A 25,196-nucleotide genomic window follows, 5' to 3' on the forward strand; every position below is an offset into this window, starting at 1 on the left:
CCAGAACACTCCTGCCAGGAGACTCATGACTGCTCCAGCAGTCAACTCCGATATGTCATTTTGGTCCATAAGTCTTTCAGCACCTCTCTTCCTGAGCTGACAGTTATATCTAGTTATGGTTGTATCTAAATCAGCCATAATATTTGTGAACATTAAAACAACCGTTCAGGAAAGCCCTCTGACCTGCCAGCTGATTCCTTTATTTTAACATGTTTAACCTGCCCAAAACTGCCACTTTATATATAGTCCCAAGAAATCTGGAGGCTCAGAGACTTGCTCAGAAGCAGCAGAAAAACTCAAGGGTGAATTGCATTTACTCTGACCCTTACAAGAAGAATAAAATGGAGGAAAAGAAATTTATGGAGGATGATAAACTTTAAAAATAAGACACAATTTCTTTAAGTTTGAGAATGCTAACTGAGCTTCTTTGCCTGAACAAGGGAACACATTTGTCTGTACTTCACCAGATTCTGTAAATCGCTTAGTGTGATGTGGAAGATATGATAGTTTTAATGAGATGACATTACAAAGGGCAAAAAGTAAGACTAAATAATAGAAAACACCATCAGTTAGTGAGATTTGTTAAGCTAAGAAAGTCTTCTCTGTCACTGCAAGTTACATTTCTGAGAACATTTAAAGCTAAAAGGTAGAAAAAAAGATTCAAAGAAGTAATTCCACACAGGGAGGAAAAACAAAAAATAAACAGACCTTCTAACAGGTTGCTTCCCACCTGTACTATCAGTGATTCTTTAATAAAAGCTGTCCAAATCTGACCTCAGCCTGAAACAACCTCTACAGAGCTGCAAATGCTGATGGATGCTACCATATACTCATGGGGTAGGCAGCCCCTGTGGAACAGGGATACTTTGAGGAATGAATGGGATCAGCTCAACGTACTTCAAAGCCTCCTTCTCTCTCTCTCTGTCTCTCCCTCCACAGGCACTACCTTGCATGAAGGCAACATTCCAGAAGCACAGTGAAATTACCAAAGCAATAGAGAGAAACCTCATAAGGATGCCTTAAAAAAAAACCCTACACAGAGGTAGAACCAAGGCTGTAAAATTGCTTCCTAATTCTTTCTTCCAAAGGAAACATTCAGACAAAATGCTAATAGTTGCTCGCCGCACCCTGAAAATGCCCTGCAATAGTTTTATTGTAAGAAGTTAACACTGTTCCATTTCTACAGACATGTATTAGGACCTATCGCACTAGTATCTAAGCAAATTACACCAAAACTGTTATCTTTCTTTTTCCTTAGTGTGACTCATGCCAGCTGGACTAGTCTAAATATTATTAAATATCATTAAATATATTATATTTAAACTTAACTCATGCCAGCAGGGCTAGCTAACAAGAAGAAAAGAAAATACAATTTTTTAATAAATCATGTTCAGAGGCTGTGCTGACTGGTGCTATCCTAAAAACACCAAGACACACATACGGGCTGTTATTTTCCACAAATGGATAGGTACGTCTACCAATCCTTTTGGCAGCATTTCCACTGCTGTCACTTGGCAAAAGATTTAAAAGGCAATCCAGGAAAGTCTATGATTTGCTATAAAAATTAAGAAGGGCTTAAGTGCCTTGATCATATTCCAAGGGGAACTTTCACACTTACAAGACTAAATTTCATTGACTGTCCCTGGAAAGGGACCTGCTTCCCGTACTGTGAGCAATATAACCCTACTTTTATCCTGGCACCTCTAAGAGATGCTCAAAATAACAAGTCCTTGTCAGCACAGTGCTGAGGAAGACAGCTATTATGAAAAGAGTGATTCTTTCACAGCAGCAAAAACCTACCGAAAAGTGCTTTTATGTGTTACATGCACTCAGTATTTTCATGGCAATTCTACACTCATACCTGTGTATATGTACAAACACAGCAAGCTATAGCAATTGATGCAGTTTGGGTTTGGGGTTTTTTTATAAACTAATGATGTTTATAGTCTTCGAAGCTTTTCAACAGTGACAAATACAGTATTTTAAAAAATTGCATGTCAAATCTACCATGCCTCTGGGAGGACAAATCAGCATGTGTTACATCTGCAAGTCTGCAAGCACAACTGTTAAGTATATTATAATCAACAGGAGGAATGCAGAGTACATCAAAGGGAAAAATAAAACTCACAGTAGATAGTAACTGCTTTCTCCTCTTCCAGAAAAAAATACTAAGATGCTGAAAATTGCTCATACTTAAATAACTATTAATTAAAATAAGCCTTAGTTACTCCTTCCCCTACTCCCTCTCCTCTCCCTGCTCCCTCCAAAAGACTGAGAAAAATTGAAATGTGTGTAATGGAAACTTACACAACCTCCAGCGATCTGCATTTAGAGGTGAATTAAAATTCCTTTAGTTTACGCTATAGTGGAGCTTCACTTTTGGTAAACCTTTGCTCTAAAGGTAACTGAATTTTCCATATCAAATTTTAGAAAAAAAGATGTTTAATAAATGGACAGAGATAATAGTTTAAATGCCCCCCTTGTACATATGGCCTTTTCCAGCACAGTAACTTTTCTTCCTCTACTTAACCAGCCACTTTGTTCTCTGCCCCCACTTACCCACACAAGCAGATGATTTTTTTTAAATTTTGGAAGTGCCTCTTAACTGAGGCATGAAGTGCAGGAGTTTATTCCTTGCCATGGAACTGAACTTCATCTACATCACCCAACAGAGCTCCCAGTTCCCAGAAACTGTTGATTTCTGATCTTTGCCACCACTCCATTTCTCTGGAGAGTTTTCTCAGCAGCACCATCCACATCACAAACCCACATGGTTGCAGACATGCCCCTTGGATAGAGAAGTGGTCCCAGGGAACAAATTGGACTCCAGGAGAGCAGGAATATTCCTGTGTTCACACAGCAGGATAGAGAAGGCAGTGTCCCCACTGCCTCTGCCCCAGGCTTCCTGGGATCCCCAGGGCATTATCCAGAGGGACAGGACAGGACGGCTGAGTCTAAGGAGAGGCATGCAGATACACCAGGGCATCAGCTAGCTGGTTTCCTCATTCTGGTTTAGCATTTGTGTGGATGGGAACTAGCATGTAACACTAACTTGTGGAGCTCCCACCTCTCTTGAGCGTCTCTATTTCTTTACTTTTTAATTTCTCAAGAGATTTTTAAAAATTTATTAACAAGCTGAGTCACAATCTGATCTAATTCCTGTATTCTGAAGGTTAATACAAGCATCCAAGAGTCACATTAACATAACAGCAGCAGAAATCAACCCAGCATGAGACTGAATGCACTAAATTCAGCCTTAATGTCAACTATGACCTGTTGTATCAGTTTCTAATTTTATATAAGAAATTGATAAAATCATGATTTCCCACCTTCTAAACCCTTTGAGAAAAAACAAAATAAAATCTAAGCAATTTCAATAAAACAGAGTATTAATGAAGAATTTGCTTTTTCGCTGATACATTATAACCTTGTTCCAAGATCCTTCTTGGAAAAAAACTTCACAAAATTTTTCTTGAGGCATTGTGGGTCTACAAAATGAGAACTTGCCAGCATAGGGACAATGCTGGGAAGGGTGAAGAGGAATAAACCAGATTGAAAGGAATAACAGTCCTCGATCCTGTCTGCAATAGGGGTACACCATACCAAACAGTATTTTGCATGCAGTAGAATTTACACCCATTCTGCCAGAGTTAGTATCTACTGTAAGTTCATGGTTTAGAAAGTGCCTTTGTGCCATCCTGGAAGTCACTGCATCGAACAGGATGAAAAACAGGAGTGGAAGAATACCTTTAAAATGCCTTCCATGTTTTCTTCTAGTCCGAAATTACAATTACTACACACTTTATAAGCCTGCAGCCAGTTTTAGTAAACTGCTACTTACAGCTCTTGCATGACAGCCAGCAGATGAAAGCGGTGAGTGAGAGCTCTCATTCATTGCTGCTAGCAACCCACTGCCTTTCTGATCCCTTTCTTCAGAAACAAAGATTAGGTGGGGGGAAATAAGGTAAAGGGTTATTTTTAAAAGTCCGTATTTTTAAATCACCATCCAGGAGCTGGCGGAGTTTGAGTTCTTATTAGTCGCCTCTCAGCTCCCACTTCTGTTTCCATAGAAACCTTGCAGCAGCATCGCCTGCCTCACTATCCTGAGGTCTTCGGATTCAGTCAATGCCAAACCTGGCTGGGCAAGCAGACGGAGGATAATGGCAGCACTGCTTCAGTGCTGGGGTCCGTGTTGCCGGCCTCCCTTCATGCAGAGACCACGTACATAAAAACAGAGGAGTCACCTCTGTCATATTGTACAGACTGGGACAGAAGGCTGATCCAAATCCCAGCTGCTTCCCTTTGCTCCATCACCCTCCGCCCCGACAGATGCATACATTGACTGGAATGAAGGACACACCTCAGTCCTCATAAACTAAAACCCAAAAGGTTGGAAAATCTGTTAAATGGAGGGATATTGATCTACATAATCAGCACAGTGAAAGTCAGCCGGCTGCAAAGCAGGGGACTTCTCCAATTCTTCCTCCCTTTTCCCCGCTTCTAGAAAAGTGTATTGGGCAGCGTCAGGAAAGGGTGTTAGAAAAAAAGATCAGTCTGAAGATTCAGAGGTGCATTGTAATAACACCTGTACTGTGGAAAGACTCATTTGGAAAGCCTTTTGTCCATGGTTATTTGTCTACTTTAATTAGTTCATCTAGGAAGAAGAATTCTCATTCTAGTGTCAGTCATTTGTTTTATAGAGAGAAGGTAGGAGCAATTAATTTTTATTTATTTAAACGGTCTGTAAATGAATAATCAGGTCCTTTTTTTTTTTTTTTTTTCCCCACCTGCTGCAACTTCTCTATCACCTTTATTCCAGTTGGAATACACCCAAAAAGTGACATTTTGAAATGACAACCAAAACTGAGTAGTCAAATGCAAGAGTAGGTACTGCTCGCTATGGACTGCCCAAGGGGACTACTAAAAACCCCATGGTGTTCACCACCATGCCTCCGATCAAAAGGAGCAGGCACGTTCAGCAAGACAGTCCCTCAGTATGGCTTCCCCTGCCAACCCCAGTTAATCTCATTTCAATTTGAGTAAATTGTTCTCAAAATAAATCTCACCTTCTCTCAGGCACACCCTGAGGGGGAGAAGTGGGTTATGGAAACAAAAACACAATAAAGATTGATACCAACTTGCTAACAAGGGACCCTACAGAAACACTCACTCAACACTGAGTAAGAGGCAGCAAAATCTATCCTGTGGAAATCCAGAGAAAGGAGAGATTCTCCTTACATATCTGAGACTTACTACAATAATACCTGAACATGGATTCCTCCTCCTTGTACCTATTAGGCCCCGCAGACAGTTTCTGTTCAAGAGATGTTCCCAGAGTGTGCCAGAGCTCCTGACAATCCCGAAGCAATATAATTATTTTTTTTTTTATTTTTCCACTGTATTAAAGCCTCAAACTCTCTATGAAACATGTACCTACTGAAACATCAAATCATGCGTTACAAGAAGGGATTTGGAGTTTTGGTGGGTATGTCTAGAGGTTACACAATAAACACGGTTAACATGTGAATATATATGAATATACACCCACAGGGTTTAAGTTATAGATACTCCTTATCTATTGTTTTTAATGACATGCTAAAGCAAACTGGCAATCCAAGTGAGCACCATGGTGCAAGAATGCATTTGTATAATTGGCTTTTATTATATGTAGAGCTGTGAAGGATTTCTAGATACAGAGAATGTGTAAGTGAATTTCACGGACATGGAAGGTGATGAACTGAAAGGAAAAATGTCAGGTGTGTGCAATAACAGTTTTGAACCAATATGCTGAACACAGATAGCAGTGATCACAAGTTACTTCTCAGGAAGACTGTTATTTTCTACAATATCAGCACACATTTGTTTACGTTGGCAAAACTTTGTGTCCAAACCACTTAATAGTTCCTTCTTCCAGAAAGCAATTTTCTAAAATCATGTACTTCAGCCTACTAGTAAATAATTTGTTTTCCAATAAAACTTTTCAAAGGTATAATTTATGGGGCAATAATACCCAGTATTATGGATTTTTTTTTTCCCCTTAATATCTGTTGCATTTCACTGAATGTTAAGTGTGAATTTGGGTTCTCATCACAGAAGGAAAAGCACAGCCTGCTCAAAGCAGCATTTCTGGTACGGGACAGCACGGTTCCCATCTCAGTCAATGCAACAATCCTACCAAGAGACACTGAGCTGATCGCTCCATTTGATGGAGAAACTTACAGGGCCCCAGCCACGCTCACTCCCTTTCAATTTGCCATATTTCATCAGTGAGGAAAACCAACGTTAGTGCAATGATTAAACGGCAAAATGAAGGCTTGTTCAATTTCCAACAATTAGTTCATTTTTCAAATCTACAGTTTCCAGCTGATGGCCACTTAAAAGTCTTTGGGGCCTCAGTTCTCCGTTCTCAGATGCAAAGGCCCTGTCACAAAAACAGGAATTAAATGTTTAAGAAGATAAGAAGGTATTAATCAGTAACAAAAATAAGATTGCTACAGAAGTTATTTGTAGAGATCACGTTGCTGCCTATATAGTATAATTGATGTAGCAAAATTGAAAAATTTAATGTCAAAAGCAAAGAATAACATTACAAAAATGGATTTCTTCAGATTCAAGTCAATGCCATCAGCAATGAATACGCCACCACCATTTTCTGATGCCACAGGCCCAGAGGAAGATGACAGCTGCTATTGAAGATAAAGATGATTTTGTAGAAGTGCTTGAAGAATTACTAGCAAGAAATGAAAGAGCAAACTTCTCCTACCTCTTTAAAGGAGAGGGCTGGAACCCATGTAATCAATAACAGGAGACTGAATAAAAGCAAAAGAAGCTGAAGGAAATACCTTGATGAGCTAAAGAAAAACCCGCAGAGGTAAGAGACACCTCTGGAAATGTAACCTATCAATTTGAGTAGTGCGCTTGTGATTTAATCACTGGATAGCACACTCAGAGCACTGAGAACTGAATCTGGAATTCAAGGGGGGCTTGCATTCACATTCAGGTTAAAGGGAATAAAATCTTTGTCTGAGAGACTGACCTACAAACTGATCCAAGTGGGTTTTTGCAAGAAATGACGTGACCAGTCTGGAGCAAGAAACACCCTATGGGATCCTTTTCAAGATGCGAGTGCAGAGAAAGAGAAGTGTCCTAATCACAATAGTATTTGACACTCCGAATCCCCCAGGCAGGAGGCTTTTGCTCCAGAAAGCCCAGGAGCAAGAGGGACAACGTGGTGTACCGGGGCTGCTTTTCCACAAACCATTTTAGCACCTGCTGGAGCCCCTGCCGAAAAGGGCTGACCTGCCCTCGCCAGCCTCGTGCTGCGTTACAGCTGCCTCTCTGGTGCTGACACCGGGGCGTGAGCAGCCATGCAGTCAGCTGGATCAGGTGATTGATCTGTCTGAAAACTAACCCTACCAGGAAAAGAAAAGAAAGATTAGTTTTCAGTTGATCAGCAAGCTTTAGAAGTCATTTCTACAACAAAGAGTAGGCAGGGCCGGCGCTTTCAGTGGCATCGCTGGCCCAGGTCAGCGAAGCTGCTTCAAAGGCTCTTGCTCGCTCCTCCATGCACGCGGCCACCACGCTGCTGAGCGGGCAACCCCGCATCAGGTGATTCGCCATAACCATCTGCATACGCACCCTTTAGAGAGGTATTTAGTTTATTGGAGGGTGGCTTAGCCTGCAATTCAGGCAGAGTCAAATTACTGAGCAGCTGCTCCGAAAGGTCTCCAGCCAAAGAGACGGCAACTACTTCTTCCTTGCGTTTTGCAGAGAGAACGATACATCACCCCGTATTTGGGGCCTGAAAATATTTGATATAATTGGTCAATAGTATCATTGGGATGATTGAAGATGATGAGATTGATAGAGAGAGACAAAGCAAACTGCTCGCTCTCAGCTGGGCTCTGGCAGAATCTATTGATTTACAGGAAAGAAAACAATATGGGAAACAATATTCAGACAACCTTGAGGGTTTATTCTGGTTGCCACTTTATTTCAACAAAATGAATGCTATTCAAAGCTGTAATTCTCACAAACTGTAACTTGACCACACACACACGATATATATATATAAAAACACACAGAAATCAATCTAAAAGATTATGATAGAGGGTGAAAAATTATCAAACAAACAATAGGAGAGGTACCAACATTAAGGCTGCTGATGAATTCAGAACTGGACCTTATGACACAGTGATTAATTATAGAACTACCTTTTTTCTCTTTTTGATAGGACCTCTATCTCATTACGTGTACAGGAAGATTTACTGAGTAACAGATTATTTAATCCAAATTACTCTGTTCTCAAGCATTTTTGGCCTGAAGGGAGACACACAGACAATAGCAAAGATGGAAAAGACGTTGAGTGGAGATGAGGGATGGCAAACTGCTGATACCTGGGTCAACCACCAGATGTTAAAAGGGTTTGTGCTATTACCATTCAGCATCAAGCTTAAAAGTCCTCCTCTGCTGGTAAAATAAAAACCACCTGAGTCACCCAGACCCTGCTTCCACCCTCCATGAGATGTCAGTCAGTAAGATAGCTCAAGAGAGACAAGAACATAAAGTCCCGTGGACAGTCAGACACTGAGGTATGGCAAATTACTCCAGGAAAATAAGAATAAGAATACATTAGTAGCCTTAGACCAACTGGGTAAATACAAATGCATGTCTGGTGACAAAGAGTGACAGTGAGAGAGACAAATACATGGTGATTGCTTGTGAGAGAGAGAGAAAGGATCGCCCCCCGCCTGTGCTCAGGTGGGTGGCTCGGTTGTCCCAGGTGAAGGGAACAGGAGCCAAGGGCTTTTTCCCCAGTGACCCACTGACACCTTGCTCGCCATTTGTGGGTGGGGCCAAGAGCAGGCTGGGTAAGCCAGACTTCATCTGGGAGCTACCTCATTTGGTGTCCTCAACACGTGATCTGCGCCAAAGCTGCCAGAACATTCAAGGGCAAAAAAATACCTTTAGTTTATAATCACTCAGCACTGTTTGGCCTGCATATGACCTACTGCAACATGTTATGGTGTAAAAAAACCTTAGTCAAAGCTATGTACCTTCCAGAAATTTATTCATACATAGTTTTGGCTTTATCCAAAATTCAAACAGTCATGGGAAATGGTTTTACATGTCACAGCTTGCTCACTCTGGGTGCATGTGAGAGAATATGCATACATCTCATGAAAAACACAAAGGAGAGAAAAAACCCCCAAGATTTATGATTACGCACTGATTTACACATTATATTATGATCTATTCTTCTAATTCTCTTCCAAAAGAGAATATTAGTTAATATTGTTAAAGGAGTCCACACTGAATGTATCCAAAATATGTACATGTTATCAGCAAGATTACATGTAAAATCATGCATTTTAAAGATCAAAACCACAGGTTTCTCCACTGTTACACCTTTACTTCAAAACCTGGACTATAAATTAGCCAATAAGGCAGCTGTTGACAAGAAAGAATAATGATTAACTTTATTCACAAATGACCATTGATTAAAATAAGCTTATAAATATTTCCAGTATTCCTGCAACAATTTGTAATTTGATGCATCTTACTTATATTAACTTTCATAAGGAGAAGTCTGCTACAGAAATTAAAACTGTAATGCCAGTAAAGGAAACTTGTTTCATAATCTGAAGGGAGTCCCAAAAAATAGAATTTTTTTTTTTCCTCTCACATTTTTACTCCACTGAGGTGGTGGTGACATTTTTGCCAGTTAATCAACCCTCTTGTATTATGCATTACTGAAATACAAAGACATAATATGTGCATGCTCTTCTTTAAGAGGAATTTTGGGGCTCTGAAGCGAGTATTTCAATCATTATACTTGCATTTTAGAAGACCAAAATGTAATGAGAACAAGAATAAGGACATACTGTGTGTCCTGGTCCTACAAACCCTTACTCCAAAAGCAATTTCCGCCTGTATATGCAGAAATCAGTTAACTTAAATACAGGTGTGAAAAAGACCAAAGATATACACACCCTTCAGCACAACTTCTTTAATTATTGTGCTATCAAATTAAATTCTTTCATAAGGTTAGAGAGCCAGCTATTTTCTTCCTTACATTTGTAGAAACAAATAGTGAAATACCATCATAGTCGAAATAAATTACTTCTGATGTGTATTTTTAGATGCTTTTCTAAGCAATTTTTCTTTCAAAACCAATTTAAAAACCAAGGTCTTTTTCCTTGCTAATGATTAAATTAAAAAAAAAAAATAATAATCAAAAAAGTCCACTTCCAAGTGTGCAGGACTGGTTTAGCAATTTCTTATTGGAAAAAGCAGCCAGTTTATGAACATCGGACTATTACAAAGCACCTTTACAAGAAGAACATCCAGGTTAGTCCTATAACTAGCATCTTGGACCATTTCTAGCAATAGCTACTAATAACTGTTACTCTCAAAAGCCCTGAAGCAGTAGCACTATTGTGAACTAACCCCAAGGAACTGCCTCTGCAAATTCTGGTATCAATCTGCCACTGCAAAGCAGCTCAGTAGTTCCAGAAACCTTTGTAAATTCCACCTCCTTGAGAATTTATTCCTGTAGCAATTATCATCTACAGAATATACTGGGGAAATCTGTCACTGCTGTAGATTCAAATTTTTAAAATTCACCTCAGGAAGACTAAAAATTGGCTCAATGGGCTCAATTAAAATACGAAGGCTCACTGAAGCCTATTATTGAAAATAAGCTATGAAAAAAATCAGGCTTCAGGAAATACTACTTTTACTTCAAGTACACTAGCTTAAAAATACACACAGCTGAAGAATCATTTTTGCTCCACATGTGCTTAGCTATGCTGAACTCTGTTACAGCAAGGTATTCCTTACGTTTTTAAAAAGCAAGTTTGGGCGTTTTTTAGGGAATACATTTATAATACTGCCAAGTACTAAGATCAACAATTGATCTGACTTTTCCCTCTATGGACTAGTAAATCCATGGTAGCCAATTTAGCAGAAGCCATATTAACATCCAGCTCCATATAAGTTTGTTTATTTATTATTACTCTGTCTTAAAAGCAAACAGACAAACCAAAAAAATCTCAACCAACCAAACCAGCAAAAGATTTTGTTTCTGCTATTGTGTACTCAGTATCACATTTGCTCAGTGTATGTACAACCTGAATGACTACCAGCAATTTTAATGCAACAAAATTATTACTGCTCATATTATAAAAACCACTTTATAGTCTCAATTACCTCTTAGAACAGCTCCTACTGAAAGAAATGTGAATATACGTGAAAGACTAAGCACCATTAAGAACCACACAAGTAGTACACGTCTGGTAGTAACAAATATCTTGTATTACTTGAATACAAGGAACTTGCCTAAGAAACTGGGAATTTCCTACAGCCAAGCCACAGTTTATTTGACTGCAAATATTTTTACAGTTCGTAATAACAAAGTGGCAGGCAAACAGCAGAAGAAATCGTACTCCTGACTTTTTAATATCTGTACAAAATAAATAAATTCATAATTGATCAATTATATATCCAAGCGGGGAAACACGCTAGCCTTTCATTGTCAATTGACATACAGTCTCATCACCAGAGAGCACAAATGAAATGCTAATGGAAGAGAAGATGAATGCCAATTTCCTTCACTTTGCTCCAAGTTTCAGTGGCTCTCTACAATAAAAGATAGCTGTTTGTGGAGACTGGCTTGTTCCATACCATTAACTCAGAACAAAACATATTTTTAGTGGGACAGCAGTGTTTACTTGTAAGAACTGATGAATTGTACACCACCATTTATCACTTGTAGACAAAGACATTCAGGCACAATTTTGGACATAAATCAAGGTACATGCTCCTAAATAAAAAAGGGATTGCTTAAGTCCCTAAAACTGCATAGACTGAGGTCAGATTGGCCATAGCAACCAAGAATGGTACTTAGGCCTCCAGTAAGACTTAGCAACCAATAAATGAGCTCAGATCTCTTTTCATCTCCACTGGTGTGAAAGCCAAAATTAAAAAGATTAGATCACGCTGCACCCATCACAATAGACTTCACAGTGAAAAAGTCATTTCTAGCCTTTGATTCACACCAAATAAATAACATTCATCCCTTCCATAATGAACAACTTTCAAAGTAAATTGAATCTCCATAGTGCTGCTTTCCCTTGCTGCACCATATTTACATAACAATATATCACAGGAAGCTCAGAGTGGGTCTTGCAAATGGAAGACCGACTATAAGGCGTCTTTAGCGCCGATTACGCTATATTCAGTTTTAAAATGCTTACCATTTAAACATAATGCACTGGAGATTACAAGAAATAACAATCAACGCTTTAAATCTTTATGTATGAAACTTTGTCATTATTTCAACATGGAAATTTCATAGTAAGCAGCTCCCTCCCCCTTTCCTTTCCAGTCCTTCCATTTGAGGATATTCAGCAAATTCGACTTTCCAGGAGCGCTGATGATACTATCTGTCTAGCGTTTCCAGGAAAAGGGACAGGACATTATTTCATTTTTACTGCCTCTTTTCACACTGTTGCTAATCTCTTTTATATATATTTTCAAGTGCTCCAACAATTCTTCTTAACATTCCAAACACATGGGTAACATATTACTCCGTTCTCACAAAAAGCATTAGGTATTGCTGTTCTTCCTCTCCCTAGAGCGCTAGTTATTTGTAAATAGGTGAAGCCGATCACAGCTGCAGGAATCTAACACAGAGCTAACGTATAAAATCAGAAAACAAATCCAGCAAATGTTTGCATTGTCTTGTCGCTGTTATGCCCTGTATTTCCCGCTCTCAATTTGTCATTATTAAAAACGGATCGTCATTCCCTTCCTACTGCAGGTTGCATAAATTGCCATTTAAAGGAAAGTGTTCGAAAGCAATATATTGAAACAAAAATTCTACGCCTATATTAAAAACATGCAGAAATAATTTCAGCCCTCTGCAGCAACAACTCATGTAGATTATACTATCTGAACTCAGCGGGGAACCTCATTAATTTTTAAAACTCTCTGACCCCAGTGCAGTTAAGGGTGTAAAAATAATTACAAATTAGGGTTGAGGGAGCACTGTTTTAATATTACATGTGCTATCAGCTACAGAACGTTTTATCGGATATGGATATTTATTATAGCTAAGCATAATTTTAACGTAGCCAAAATGAAGCTTCACGGTTAATTTTAAAAATGTCATTTTTTTAAGAAGGTAACTATAGTAGCCACCACTTCCACAGAAAAACCCTGCCTGCTTTCTGCAAACATTCTCAGAACACAAAGCACAGCAATTACAGGTTTAAAAGCTAGTAACAGCCTGGATACAGCAGTAAACTAAAATATTCCTATAACAAGGCACGTTTGCAACCTAACAATTTCTAACTTATTTAGAAGGCTATAAAATACTTGGCTGAGGGTATAAATATTCTCTCTTACCTAAAACTTGTCAGAAGAAAGATCCTTCTCCATTGTTGTCACCTCCAGTGCCCCCTCTTGCCACCATGGAGATTGGTTCTGCTATGTTTATTGCTCTGTGCCTCAGTTACAGCCGTGACACTAATCTGCCTGCACAGACCAGCAAAGGGGTGTGCGTGAGTGTGGGGGGGTGTGTGGGGTGTGTGTGTGTGTGTGTGTGCATGCGTGTGTGAGAAAAGAGAGCCTGCTGACTTCAGGACTGGGAACCTAAACCTCAGGCCAAGTCAAGGCTGAATGAAAATGATCAAAGCTCTGTCCCTCATCAACTGAGTAGACAAGATTTCTTCCCCCCCACCCCACCCCACCCCCAATGAGAAGTAGGGCTGTCATTAGGGATTCCCACTAAAAAGCCTCTAACAGAGGCAGACCTTCTCCAGATTGCTAGTGCCTGCCCAGCAGTCCGTGCAGAATACAGGTAGCTATTGTTCCTGAGACAGATATGTAGCCAGCCACTCAGACTCTGACAGATCTCAACAAACCAGTGAGCCTGCCTTCAGTTTAACTCTTTATTTACTAGCGCTTTACTTTTTACAAAGATCTCCTTTTGCTCTGGAGAGGGAGGGGCAGGGAAGGCAAAAAAAAAAATAAAAATAAAAGATTGGTAAATTGTTCTGATTTTGTTACGAAAAATGTTTCAGGTTTCACGTAGATAGGCAGTAATCCTACACAAATTTAGGAGCACTGATTTTAATTTTGAAATCTCAGCTAGTCTGCTGTTGGACAACATAGCAATAGCACGCTTCAGCATAAAACAGGATTCCAATTCTGTAAGGTAAATAACTCTTGCTCTTCCTTCCTCTGAACTCTCATAATTCATGGGGAAATAAAACAGTTTGAATAGATAACATGCATCTTTGCTCAAATATTCTAGTTATTAAGAAAGAGAGCTGTCTTTCCACCAGCAAGCAGTTTTCAGCATTGACTGGAAATGAAGTTAGCATCTCCGGCAGAAAACTGTGCTAGAGCAAGTAGAGAGTTAGTTAATTACTTGGCATAAGAAGCAGCAGATACTCGTTTCAGTCTTGCAGCAGTTTTATATTTCAGTAAGGACATTTTATTGGCACAAAAAGGGTTATTTTACTTTATATGACATGGAGCTTAAGAATTGATTCACAAAGGCAGAGTCAATGAAGCTGTTAAAGAAAATATCCTGACATTTACACTCAGTGTTTGACTTTTAGGAAGTAATGCGTTATTATATGAAAAGCTAATGATTCTGCATTCTGTATAAATATTGTATAAGTTCAGCCCAGGTGTATACTTTGGCTTTAAAGCACTTTTTTTCCCTTCTTCTGTTTAAGCCAGTCTTATCTTCATTTCAAGCAGGTTGCAGTTGGATGCATATGTGAGTGGGTATATTTGCTTTTGGGTGGGTGAGTTGGTTGGGTTGTTTTAAGCCAATTTTAAGGTGTAAGGGTTACAGATTACAAGAAGACTTCACTTGGCAATAAAATCAAACTTACAAAATGCAGGGTGGGAGTGGGGGGTGGTGGTGTTAAATATTCAGACTGCTAACACGAGTGCAAATTAGAGACATGACATCAAACCCAATATTTTAACCTGGCAGAACCTATCAACTCAGAGAAGCCTTCCTACCCATTATACAAATAATAATTTTATCAGTAACTTCAAAACTACATGTTAAAAAAACAACCACTTCAAGATATTTATTTTGAAAGTTACCAGTGGTCACTTTATAGTGTTTCAAAGCAATCTTTTCTGCACGTTTGAGAGTTTTACTACACTCCTACAAAAATGCCAGGCGTCCAAGTGCCTTTCACAATTCTTCCAGCGCAGCAAGGAAATGAGCAGACAAACAGGAAAGCAAATCAGTGTTATTCAGTGTAATGCACCCTGTGTGGCAGAATACCTCTAGACTACCCAATGCGTTTAAAGAAAAAGGACTCTACATTCACAAGCCCTGCTGCTGTTTGATTCCAGAGTATCTTGTTCATGTCAACTGGAATATGAGTCCTTAAGGACAGAGACATCCATTGGACTGTATTTTTTATCATCAGCTTATGTAAATGCCTGGCATTAGGTAGGAAAAAAAGCTTTAAATTATAAATATATTTAGGAATTAATAGTGTTCTTAGAGAAAAAGATGAAAGCATTACAAATTCTGAAGCATTCTGCACTGATTTCCTTTGTGTTTTGAGCAAACGGGTAACAAACTGTTGCCACTAAAGCCAAAAACATAATTAAAAAATTGCTGGGGAAACATATGCCAGGCAGACCTTCCGATGCTGGTGTAGAGCGTGGAGGAGCTGTGCCAGCCCCTCGCAGGTGAGAATCTGCCATGAAGCCCTAATGCCAAAGAGCAGTGGAGTACACGTTACTGCCTGGAAATGTCTACCCTACCCAGCATGCCTAAAAACCACTGCAATATGGAGACCAGTAATATCGTGACTGGGAAAAGGGTGGTCTGAAGCCCATCCGAGGACCACGTGACAAGCTCCTGAGCATGATCATATTTGATTTCAACCTCTGGTTAGGCCTCGTTCAGTGTAATACCCTGGGATATTTCACCCTGAACTGAGCCTCACATGCGTCTTCCAGCGCTGCGTTATCCCGGTACATCCTCATCAGCTGCTGGCTTGGTATCTACACAAACACACATGGCATTCAAAAACAACGCAGCATTAAAACCACAACTTTATGGGAGAATGAAAAGGAAAACTTTCTGCAGCGAGCTCATGTCAGAGCTGGGCACCTCGTGGGAACACGGAGAAAGCGGCGCTCCGAAGGCGTGACCTCCTCAGAAACCCTCCCTGCTTTTACTGGAGCAACCCCCAGCCTGCGTCCATGAGGGAAACAACTTTCTCCAGGTTTTGAGACAGGAGTGGAGAGAAGTATTCTGCCCAAAACCTTCCTGCACTCTCTGGAGGTTGCCTTTGAGCAGGAACAGACGCCTTGCTATAAAGTACAAATTACGGGATTTATGTAAAGGGTGACGTTTGTTTATACTGATTGGTGCTGGTTTTTTTTTTTTTCTTAACACCAAAACCCACACAAGCACAGAGGGGGGAGGAAAAGAGGGTTGCTTAAGGCAGAGGAAAAGCAAGGTTTTTTTTTCCTTCTGTTTTTTTAATTGTACAGCTCATTGAATAAAAGCAGGCATGATGGGCACAACATTGGATATCTAGTCTCACGTACCATAGGATATTTGAACAGTTTGAACTGATTTCCCAGAAGGAGAGCATAAAGAAAGCCAGGTATGTCCTGTACAATAATCCTGCGTCTGAGCGTTTTGTTTGGGAACAGACTGCTGGAGTCATTCTTTCAGCTAACCCACACAGCCCCACTTTGGTGAACAAAGCCACATACCGGCATCGCGTATCCATTTGCCTTCAGAGATTCCATTTTAATGATTCTTTAGTAAATAGCTTTATATCTAGAAACTATTCATACCAGATATATATAGAAAAAAAAAGCACAGTGTTTCACTAACTGTTTTATAGAGGAGAAATACACATAATGTATTCGAGCATGTAACCTCAATTAACCTTTTGCCTCAGTTTGTAGACAAACCTATCTATAAAAAGTGAGCTCTCCTCGTGATCAAAAATCAGTTTTACAACTTCACACTGTTTGTGGCCAGCTCCCTATATAAAACAATGTAACATCAGGGGATCTTTATGAGCTGCAATCCAAATTTAACTGCTATTCTTGATCTTCATTTCCTTAACATAAAAGCTACTGTAAAACGTCATATGACAAAGCACTTTTTTTTTTTTTTAAAAAATATATTTATTTAAAACATGGTAACTATACTTTATTTATCGCAGAAAATACTTAAAAACATAAGATAGCAAACATAAATATGTAAAAATATTTAGACTGGAACCAGTGCCTGTTTGGCTTAGGATCTAGGCAACTACAGCACATAGCTTAGAAAAGAACTTATGATTAACATATGCTCAACTATGTTTGTACACTGTGATATAAAACAACCAGGAATTACAGTTGATAAAGTACCCTTAGCCTTCCCAAAATTTGATATATACATTACTAATGAAATAGCTTTTCTTTAAAATGTTGTGCTGAAGAGCAGAACTTTTTTTTCCCCTCAACTCTTTCACAGGAACATAATTAGGGTATTGCATTCTCCACTAGATGCTTTGTGAAAGCAAATGTCAGGGATTACGACTCAGCAAGATAATTACAAACATTCTACATAATAACATAGGAAACCAGCATCAGAGGTACATTTCACCAGTTCATGTTCCTCTTACAGATTACACTTTTAATACGTGATCTGTTGGGAAAAATGAGTAGAAGTTGACAGTATCTTTTTTTTTTTTCCCTCCCCCAATTACTTTAGAGCTAACATCAGCAGACCAAACCACTGTTCAAATAAATGCTTTTCTTTTTGTAAGGTTTTGGATTCTGAATCCCAAATACATACTTTACAAAACCTCCCCCCCCCTCAACTCTGAGCCCAAACACTTACCTAGCTAACGGGTAGTACATGAATTACAGCAACAGGGCACATTCACACATTGTTGAGTAAATTAAACCATTGCTTTTCAAAAAGTTTACTTTTTAAATCAATCTTGCACCCAGTTCCACACCAAGACAAGAGATAAATAGAATAAATAGAAGAAGATATTTCCTTATTAAAAAAAGCAAACAAAAAAACCCACCACAACCCCCCCCCAAACCAACACTCCTCAACCCCCCCAAATGTGATGATCATGAATAGAATTTTTCACTGCGGTTCCTAAATCACAGTGGTTTAAGTAACCAGACTACACTACAGATATTCCAATCTGACAATTCACTTGTTAGCAGGAATTTATATTTACCCGTTGTTTTCATCAGCTTAGATGGATTTGGACCTACCGCTTTAAGCGCTGATCCACAGGAATTGCCAGTTTCGAAGGGCCACAAGTAAAGTAGCTGGATGGAGAAAAACCAGTCAGGACTGCCCCTGTAGCTTCAACCTGCCGTGCATAGTTTTCTTCCTTGGAATCTTTTGAAAAAAAAGTCAGAATACAACATGATTTATTAATGTAGCAAAGTCATTACAATTCAGAGCTTAAAATGTTATTGGACTTCCCTCCAGCTAGTGCTGTTTAAGGAAGCCTTTAAAAAGCAATTTAATTCCATTCCACAAAGTCAAATTTTCTCCACAGATAATTGGTTTTCATTACATATATAAAAAGCTGCAATGAAGCCAATATGTCAAACTATATCTTTTTTAGGATTTATATTTATTACTGGAAGACTGACCTGCTTTTGCAAGACTTGTATTGTCTCTGTTTTGCTACTGTTAACCTGAAATGTTTACTGTTAACAACACAAGCACACACTATAGCAGCATTCACTAATGTACCATGAAATCTGAATATAATCAAGAATTCTTCTGGTTTCTCACATTTATAGCCAAATAATTTCACGCTGTCATCTGTCATAGGTTAAATCTTCATATATAAACTTGTTCAATAAGAGTTAAAACACTCACACTGTTTTGAGAGCTTGAAACACTTAGATGGAAAGTACTTGCCTGGCTTGGGTCATTATCAGTATATTTTAAAACTGCCATACTAAAACAAATATTAAAACCTGTCATTGCGTATGTATATAATATACAATAATATGCATTAATATACAATAATATGCATTACCACTGGGCTTGCTTATATTCAAAGAGCCTAGGAACAACAGGGCTCTTTTTAAGCATCTTGAAACATCAAATTTGCAAAGCTTATACACTGATTACAGCAGAGCAACAAAACAAAGAAATCCAAAAGCTATCAAAGTTGGAAATGCAAAAACAGGCATTTAATTTTCCCATAATTAAAAAACTTAACAAAAACCTCACAGCCCTGAGCCCTAATCCTGTTTCTAGCATATTTTTATGACTAAAAATAATCTTCAAGCTAAAGCAAACAAATGCAATAAGAATACTTACCGGATAGCTCGTCTTGCTTAGAATTCATGTCTTTTTTTCTTTCTTTCTTTTTTTTTTTTTAAATAGACTCAAATTTAAAAGCCATGTTAGTTACTGTCCTCCTGTTCCTGTAGCTCTTCAGTTGTAGGTACGGAGGAGCTTGGCTGGTATTGTTTTGAGATAGAGTGGCCTGCGTGAGCCAAGATATTCTGTACTGTCTGAGGATCTCTGCAGTGCTCTTAAACTCCTCCACCGAGACAGGTATTTGTTGCTGTCTGTTGCCCAAACAGGTTCATCAGAGCTCTTACAGCCACCTTCATTTTTCAGTCGTGGAGGCCCTATGTGCTGAGAGGAGAGAGGTTTCTTTCTCTCAGTATTTATTTGCTTTTGGATTGGAGGAAGAGGCTCAGAGATTTTCAATTTGAGATCAAAGACAGGCGCATGCAATGGGACGAAACATAGTTTTCTCAATTGTGCTGAGAATAGTAGTCCCTGAGTTCCCACATTCAGCGTTCCCAACTCCATAAGCTTCACAGGGAAAAAAAGATGGATAGTTATATATATACATGCACGCAGACACACACACACACACACATTTTAAATATATTAGTTTTCCCCCTCACAGCACTGCAGTCTCTCTATTGTCGAATAATAACTGTATCTGAAAAGAAAGCACTTAATAAGGCTAAGGTCAGACTGCTTAGACTTGGCATTTGCTGCGATAACAAATCAGAAATGATAGCATCGTGCAGATTTATGAATTTTTTGCCCCCGCAGTCACAAACATCAGACGTTTACTTTATAAAGAAAGCTTTTAGATTCTTCCTGCAGTTTCCATAGTGATTTCATTTTTTCTCTTTTATCACAGATTGGCTGAAGTACTGCTACCCTTTGTGCTTTAAAAGCCTTGTGCTACCAACTGTCGATATAAAGGCACTGTAGCTAACGCACACATGCAACACACACTGTCAAAAATAATTGAAATAGATAAATGCTGGCTAAAAAAGGTTTCGGTATTTTCTCTGCTTGTCCTGAAGAGTACAGTAGAACAGTATTTCATCTGAATAAATGTAATTAACTTGAGCCAACCATACTACTGTTCCGTTTCCCATAACCTATGATACTTCTATTAGAGCACTCGTCACACAAAAAATAATCTCTTCACAAAAAGCTTTAATACAGCTTACATCATGCAAAATGCCTATGCTCATTAGATACAAATGAAAGCACTTTCATTAATTTTTTGAATCTTTTAAAGACAATGCTTATGCCAATGATATTTTTCCTTTTTCTAATAAGGTTATTCTTTTAGTGAACATAATGGTTTAAGGAACAATTACACTGTTTCTGGCAAAGCAAACAATGCTCTCTCTTGCTGCAAAGATAACCACCTTTCAAAGTAAGCCTAAAGGATTAGTTTCTGTTTAACCCCTTGCTAAACAAATGGGACCGTCGCCTCCTCAACAAAACAGAACTCAGCTAAGTAAATACTTTTTTATTCAGTTATCATGCTTTTAAAAATGCAGTCTTTAGACTTGCAGAATGCAAGCACAGTATTGCCCTACCCCTCTTTCAACCAGCTTAATAGAATGTGGGTGCTTGGTTAACCCTATCCAGTTGCTCCAGTCTCATGAGAGTTTCTATTCTTGTAAGTCAGAGATGGTCTAACTCATTAAAAATCCTGAATTCATATCATGTACTGATAAATACATTACAAAAACTCGTAGAGCTGGAAATTTTCCAGGTGACTACAAAAAATAATGAGATTCCTTATTTTCACACAAAATTGGCAAAGTTAACGCAAAATTCACAGGGACAAATGTTTCCAAACCCTACCGAATACAGTACAGTTAAACAGATATTTTAATTTAGAAAAAAGAGAAAAATCAGGCAACTTTCTTTTGGACATATTTATGACGATGAATTATTTATTTCCAAACAGATTATCTACGGAAAACTATCAAACTCCCTATTTTATTGTCATCTGTTTACGAGAGGAATTATACAACTGACTTTTGCTGTTGGGATATTAAAATCCACCAAGTCATTCACATCCACTAAACAGGCACTAACTGCGAGCATAAAGTATGTGAATATTTACTGTCAATAAAGTTTATTGGAAGAAAGGGTTTGCAGCATGGTTTAAGTGAAGGACTAAATGTAAATCGATTGCCAACAGAGTTTTAAAATAAAAATCAGACAGTTATTACGATTACGTTGATTACTGACATACTCTACAAGTGGTCCTGGGCCAAAATCGATACGGACAGATGCAGCAGTTTTGGGGAAAGATGCAGGTACAGCTGATGCTGCCCTGGGACAAGGGGGTGGGCTAGCCGAGCTCCCAAAGGTCCTGTACCCCTCGGTAAGCAGCCACCAAACTCACTCAAAGCAAACCTGACAGAGTCTGCACCTACTCTTCGTACCTCTTTTCCACCACAATGATCTCAAGGGTCACTAAATGAGCCCATTAAGCACGGTATTCAAGTAATCAATGTTATCTGACTTATGATGATAAAGATTGTCTTCATGCAGATGTTTCATGCACTGGTAAAAAAAAACCAAAACAACAAACCAAACAAAAAACCCATGCTAAACATTAGGGATTAGAACTCTGACTTTCCGATAGGATTATGACTTTTCACACTCTCTTTTTTAAACATTATGGTTATTTTTAAAACCTGCATGCATACCTCAACACAAACCTGAACACTCTAGGAGAATTTCTATGCATCAAGGGGAAACCATTGTTGTTGTTTAAAAATAACTCAACAATAAAAAAAATAATATGAAAGGGTTTTGTCCTGGAAGAGTAAGGATGAGAAATCCGTCTTTTACAATAGAAAAATCATTGAAGCCAGTTTCATCCTAGCTAGGAACACTAAATGATGTTCTCACAGGACTTTCTTTCCAAACTTTACATATATAAGATGTTCAAATGCTTCCTGCAAGATTCACAAGGCAATTTAGTTTCTGGGGATTGTATAAGACTGCTGAAATTTATCCACCGTCTTTCTCTAAGCCAGAGAACCCTCAGGAAATTATTTTTATAGAAGGAAAACACAAACTAAGTACTTTTTTAACCGTTAGGGACTAAACAGGGCATTTGAAATGAAGAGTTGACTAGCAGTCTAAGTTAAAAAAGAATTTCATGCTCCTTTACCCACGGCTCTGCATATTCTCCTTGGAGAAAACTCTTAAATACAGAAGGAATGTGCTAACTAAAGGAAGTAAATATTTGTTGCTATATACTTTTAGTTAAATCTCTTTTGGTATAGATGTTTCTTCAGTCATGCAGCTGACATACATCCAGGATGTTCACTCATTCTCTTCATCAAATATGAAAAATAGGTCAAGCTCAGAGTGTGACAGTCCTCCCCCCTCCACACTCCACAGGTAGACCTCACACAGACACTGTTTGTCTTTCAGCTTAGGCAGAAGAGGCTAATACTTTTAGATCTCACAGTTATTCATTAAAATACACAGTAAAATAAAAATCTGAAGAGAATTCTTTCCTTCAGCAATGAGACCCTTCTCATCCTGCAGAGTAGAAGGGAAGGAGAGGGTACAGACTAGGGAGCCAAAGAAGCAGACTATATAATGATTGGTTTCCCCATATCACTCTGCAAACTACCCCACAAAAGAAATGAAAAATACTCTTCCACTGTCATTCCTGAATACATAGTGAGGCTCCATATTCCCCTTTGAAAGAGAAAAGAAAGGTCCTTTGTTTCACTCACCTAGTGTTTCCTTAATTTTTCCTTCTGTGGAAAAAAACCTGCTACTTTCTCAGATCCTCCTCTACACCAAGTACCTTCTTTCAAAGACTGCATATCTGCAACCTACCATGAGACATGAACTACAAAATGTTTTAAAATTTACAATCCTAGTTCAATCAGCCAAAAACTCTACAGTCTTAAATCATAGTATATCTCTGGTTGGAAGGCACCCATAAGGATCATTGAGTCCAACTCCCTGCTCCTCACAGGACCACATAAAACTAAACCCTATGACTAAAAGCATCATCGAGACACTCTTTGAATTCTGACAGGCTTGGTGCTGTGACTACTTCCCTGGGGAGCCTGTTCCATTGACCAGCCACCCTCTCAGTGAAGAACTTTTTCCTCATGTCCAAATGAACTCCTGACTTAGTGACACACCGGTTCTAGAAGTCGGTAATCTATTTTCTACCAGCCAGTGTCAAAGCCAGTGACTTATGTAGCATCAAGAATTCCCTGTCGAAGGTATCAGTCATTTTCGGAGATAGAACAACCAAAGCTCTACACTGAGATCTTGAAATACATATTTGGAAAAAAAAAAGTAGCCTTTTAGACTATCTTTAAGATCACAAAGATGTTTCTCTTGTACAGTAAGTGGAATCTAAGAAGTCACTTGCTTTCTAACAAGAAAAAAACATTGCCAAAGTACAGGAGGTGCAGCCTGAAGTGTCAGACTAGTCATTGGGAGCTAGTTCTAAGCTCCTAAAGGAGAGTTAAACACTCACTTTATTTGGGCCAGTGTTAGAGAATACAGAAGTTCTTCACTGCTTTGTTTTCAGTGACATCTCAACTTGCTAAAATATGCAGATATAAAACTGTTTGCTGGAAATTACTTCCTTAATGAATGAAAGCATCAGATGCATCTAGAAGAGTGCCAGCTCCGAATCAAGGACATAACTAATTGCCTATGCCAGTTCAGTAGAAAATTTGCACACAGATTTTTCCCTTCAAATAGATGGAAAGATATAGTTGTGCTACACAGAAAATTCTCAAACGTGCTTTATCTATTCATTGTAAAAAGACTATTTTCAGACACTGTAAATTTTTGCTAAAGACAACAAACCCAAATTCCATTACTGGAGTACCTAACAACGGCACCAAGGCACAAGGGTGCCCTCTCATCAACAACTAATCGCAAAGAGATAAATCCATTTTAAGCCATATCTATTTGCATCTACCACAGATGTGAATGCAACTATCTGGAGTTACTACAATGCATACATTAAAAACAACAACAACTGACTTCAGCACTTCGGCAAGTATACACACACTAAACCCTTGCCTTAATAACACCCGAGCATTTTCTAAAAGGGCACACAGCAATATGATTCATACCTATCATATTATTTGTTCCTCTGTGCTTTTTCATGGCTGAGAAAAATGTTTGAGGGATTAACATGAAGGGATCTGGGGCTTTTTTATTTTATTGTTTTCTACATATTGCTGTGTATTTACACAGGCAAAGTCAAAAATGTTCCTACCGATGAATGAAGAGATTAAAACGAGCTTCATGATGATTCTTAGCACCCGGAAGAATCCCAGAGTCTTGACATGATCCCCAAGAATGTTCTGTGTCTTACAGAGATGATGTTTAACACTACCAAAGAAGCTTACATAGCAGCGAAAGAATGACACTTGCAACCACATCTTCATGTTGGAGCTTCAGGCAACCTTTAGATTGGAAGAATCCATGGGAGGAACTTGGTTGGAATCCCTGACTAAAGTAAGGTTAACTTTAATCACATACTGTAATAGGAAGAAGTGGCCTCAAGAAGAAGTACAAGAACAGTATTTAGAGAAAAAGGAAAAATCACTTTTAACACACACACACACACACGGCTAACTTTACAACATAGATAAAGTATCTGTAGTTTCTCATGTCAATAAAGCTCATCCTTGAGCCCTCTAAACTTTGCAGAACACGTACCATTCCTTGTTTCTATGCTGCGTCTTTTAATTCTATTGATGGAATTTTCCAGTAATACCTCTGATTCTTAAAAAAATGTGATCTCTTTGCAGCAGGTCTGAAATGAGGAGAGAAAACAAAAAAACTGCAATGCTCATCTTCCAAG

The sequence above is a fragment of the Egretta garzetta genome, unplaced genomic scaffold (genome assembly GCF_000687185.1).
Source record: "Egretta garzetta isolate BGI_Z169 unplaced genomic scaffold, ASM68718v1 scaffold38, whole genome shotgun sequence".
In the NCBI taxonomy this organism is placed as follows: domain Eukaryota; kingdom Metazoa; phylum Chordata; class Aves; order Pelecaniformes; family Ardeidae; genus Egretta; species Egretta garzetta.